The 4,435-nt window shown below is 39.3% G+C and overlaps 1 protein-coding gene across 1 annotated transcript in view; it reads right to left on the reverse strand.

The window, feature by feature from the left end:
- Positions 1-99: 99 nt before the first annotated feature.
- Positions 100-4,435, reverse strand: part of LOC115239938 (golgin subfamily A member 7) — a 55,879-nt gene continuing 51,543 nt past the window's right edge. Inside the window, exon 6 of the mRNA XM_029814823.1 lies at positions 100-248. The gene's annotated coding sequence lies outside the window, so the exon portion shown is untranslated. The remainder of the gene's footprint in view (positions 249-4,435) is intronic.

Consider the following 4,435-nt stretch of genomic DNA (forward strand, 5'->3'; position numbering starts at 1 on the left):
GATCTCGCGTGCGCGATTTCGCTCACTTCTTCGCTCGTTCTTCTTCCGCGGCGATTCCTCCCCTTCCTTCTCTTTCTCCTCCCCTTCTTCTTCTTCTTCTTCTTACGATGCGCACCAAGGGTGAATGACATTCGCCGAGGGCGGCGAATTCCTAATGGCTCCCCTCGCGTATTTCATTTCTCTCGCGCGTTCACCGACGCGTTACTCGCGCGCACCGCCTCGTGGATTCGCTCCCGTGCACGCGCATGCTGAAAAAAAAAAAAAAACACGAATTCGATTGCTTTTTACATTGTGAGAACACGGAGGTTTTGAACGGCAGAGTCAAGCCAGCCGTAACATATTAATACGATATATTCGAACTAGGATTTATTTTTTATATTATTATTATTATTATTGTCACTATTTTATATAGAAATATAACAGATTTTATAAATGACGTGTTGTCCGGTTACAAATATATATACCTTTACCCACGAAACATTAATTAAATATTTAAATGTGACATTTACATGAGAAAATAATATATGCAAAAATGCACTATAAAACCCGGCACTTCATATTAATAATCCTTAACTAACATTAAGAAGCGGACGCAAACCGGATCGTATCTCAGCATTCACGCAAGTTTTCGATAAATATTCTCGGGAAAAAATCTAAAACTTGACAAGCGTACCTATATTCCTCGCAGAAATATATCGGCGTGTACACTCATTAGCGCGACATCGCCGTCACTGACGCACGTGTGCGTACGCGTGAATGGCGATGCAGCGGACAGGTGCATCGAGGAGGGGCGGGAGGGGAAGAAGAGAAGAGAGATGGAGATAACGACGCGGCTAACGCGACGACGGTAATCTAATAAGCATCGCGCAGAGAACACGCGTCATTTCCACGTATTCATATCCGGCCGAGGCTTTTAATGGACGATCCGCTTCCATAGACACACACACACACACACACACACACACACACACACACACACATATATATATATATATATATATACACCGCCGGGGGATATAAATTCCGAGTAACCGCGGAAACGCGCGGGGATTAGAACGCCATGGAATTAGATGGACTCTCTCGCTGCCGCAAATTGAACTCGCGCCGTCCTTTCCAATTATCTCGCGAGCCAACCAGCCGACGAGACACGAATTCTCCCGATATCGCTCGTCTCACTGAAAGCCGGTTCGATTAATTCTCGCGTAACGAATCGCCCGAAGCTAGACGAACGTCCGAGAAAGGCGAGGAATTTGCGACGTTCCTAAATTAAAGCTTTTGACCCCGGAATAAGAACGATTCAACGATAACGTAAACATCGACTTTTTAAACCGTACAGCAAAATTTCCTTGATATAAATCTCAAATTATTATTATGATAGATTATTAAATTATTAATTTTATGTTTTTTTTTTTCTATTTTATGCAACTGTATTATTTCATCCACGTTTATATTCTTAAAGCAAGGCATTTTATCATCTGTCACTGTGACGTAACTGTAAGTCACGTCATTAAATGTCACGGAATTAAACGATATACGATGTGTTGCTGGCGAAGCGTGCTTTAATACGTTACGTGTTGCAAGAAGAATTGTTTTTAAAGAAATATGTGATTGGCAGAATAGTTTTTGAATGGCAAAGAGTGTTAACCACTTGCGATGCATCGTCCCGACACGCACTGGAATGCGATGCGGTTTTCGTGCCATTGTTCGAGATACGCGATACGCTACTGTAAATTGACGACGCGACGATGCAATCGACGTGTCGAGCGTGTCTGGATTCCCGGCCACGCTAACATAGTATCTCGCTATTAATCGCGCGATCGCATTCCCTTTCAGAACCGTTCGATCCACAACGCAATTTCGTTTAATTGCCTTTTCACAAACATAATTTCATTTCGCCGCTGATGTTTGCCTCGTCGAAGAAAAGACCACCTAGGGCACGCTATATACATTCATTTCCGTTTTTTAAAGGTCTTTTTATACGATTAACGCTTCGTTTTTTACGACTTATTTTCGTCAAAATCATCGCCGTCGATTTTAATAATTTTTTCTACCGCGTAGCAGACTCGCGTGTGCTTTATTTTATATAAAATCCGAAGCGAAGGGACGAAAGGGAGAGGAAAAGATGTTTGCGACTCGATGCGCTTGCACGTTGAAATATGGCGCGAAACACGCGTACATCGGTGCGATAAATCAATTTGAACGCCGCGATGACCGCAAAAGCGATAAAACGATTCCAACGCGAAAAAAAGAAAAGAGAAAAAGAGAAAAAGGAAGAAAGAGAGAGAAACGAGTCGCCGCCTTTGAAATCTTTGTGCCTGTTGAAACCACGAGAACGAGACAGAATCGTTTCGCTCGCGTTCATCCCCCTTCGGTGATTCGCGATATATATACACATCGAAACAGAAATTACCAATAACGGCGAGACGGAACAATACACGCCGCTGACGTTGATATGCATTAGAGGCGTTCGCATTGTGTCAATCAGTAATACAGTTTATACGTGATTGACAGTATCATAGACAATATACAACGCGAGCACGTTCGTCCATGTATATAGGATGTCTCAGATAAAACAAATTTTTTTTCACCGTCGTTCGATTTAATTTCAAATCAAATATTTCTTTACAAAAATGTCAATACGGTTTTGAATTATGAGCGACTAAAGATAAAAAGACTTTTCGAAAATTACATCTAATTTTCGGGCAATCCCAGATCGATCTTATTTCATTAAAGAAATTCAGATCTGATTAGATAATATAGAGATTAAAAAAATCATGAAAAGAATGATGCCCCACCAAATTTTCGATAAGCGAAGATTCGCTCAAAATTGGACAAAGAATCCGCAGGCCGAAAGAAGAACTTTTTTTTCTCAGTGTGTGTAAATGTACATATGTGTTATGCATTTATAGCCGCATATGTGTTGTGTGCGAAAATGATGGAGAGAAAGAGAGCGCGGGAGGGGGATTCGAGGGGGATGGAAAAGGCAATTCCGCCGTATCAGCGCAAATGGCTATTGGCTGACAGGAAGGAACGCCGTGCGCTTCTCCGCAGAAGACGATAATAATAAACGTTTATGATCGGCGGGCTTCAAATTGGAACGCGCGGGCCAAGGGTCCTTGCACAATGGGCCCTTACCCGATACGATATTTCAATATCCGGCGCCCTTTTTCGCCTGGATTATGGATCACCTCGGTCGTCTCTCTCTCTCTCTCCCTCCCTCTCTCTCTCTTTTTCATCGGTCCAAACGCGCCGGTAATTCGTAACGCGCGGAAGATGAATTTTCCCGGAATTTTTCGCGAAGCTTTCAGGAAGATAAATTGTCGACACTCACAGGTAGTTGAAATTCATCTGTACAAATTTTACGATTGTACACGCACGAAAAAAATAAATCTAACGAAAGCAATATATATAAATATAAATATAATAAAATATTATACTTTAGTAATTATTATTAAAGACGGTTTAAAAATATGCAAAAACACTGTATATTGCAGTGACAGTTTTAATAAAAAAAATTCCAAAAGATCCGTCTGAGAAGTTTTTTACATCGCGCAATTTACGTTAACAAGGACAGTTAGATACACTTTGCCGATATCGAAATACAGTATTCGGGATACGATAACGGATATCTCTGACACCGATATTTTAACTCCGGCATTAGCGATGCCTGGGAAAGAGGAGTGTCGATTTTCGTGCGATATTTAAATTATTGCAACGTCTCATCACATTATTAATCATATTTTCACGAGATGTAAAAAGATAGTCAAATTTTCGAAAATGCAAAGACGATGGTTTCATCAAAAACTTGCGCGTATGTATCTTATCTAAATCTACTTCTACATTTTTTTTTCAACAGCCCTCTTTGATTATGTATTACTTGAAAATAATTAAACCTTTTAACTTCGCGATGAGTATAATCTTATAAATATTTTTCGGATAGATAAGATCGGCTAAAGTGAATAAATATCAGACTCATGTAAGAACAAGGAGTGACTCGATGTAATAGTAAAGTGGCTGAATGAATACGCTATTGTTGTGCGCGGGATGCACAGCTTGCTTTATTTTTGACTGACAAGTGCTCGATATACGTCAACTATTGCGAAATTAGTTTAAGCTAGACGAAAGTTTCACGCTTCAACGCGAGCGACAACTGTCGACCGAGTATTACGATATAACGCAATTGTGTGTTTCACTTGCTTTATATATATACGCAAGATATAGAAGAACATCATTAAATAACAATTCTTTTCTTTTATGCTCAGCTCAATCTACACATCTTTGTTTAGAAAATTTCGTGAACAGTGGAGTACTTTTATTTACATTTAGTATGTAAAATTAATATAATATTATAATAATATATTATATATTATATATATATAATATAATATTATTATAATAATTAATATAAAATTAATTATTTAAAAATTTAAATATA

The sequence above is a fragment of the Formica exsecta genome, unplaced genomic scaffold, assembly GCF_003651465.1.
Source record: "Formica exsecta isolate Colony F162 unplaced genomic scaffold, ASM365146v1 scaffold117, whole genome shotgun sequence".
NCBI classification, from domain to species: domain Eukaryota; kingdom Metazoa; phylum Arthropoda; class Insecta; order Hymenoptera; family Formicidae; genus Formica; species Formica exsecta.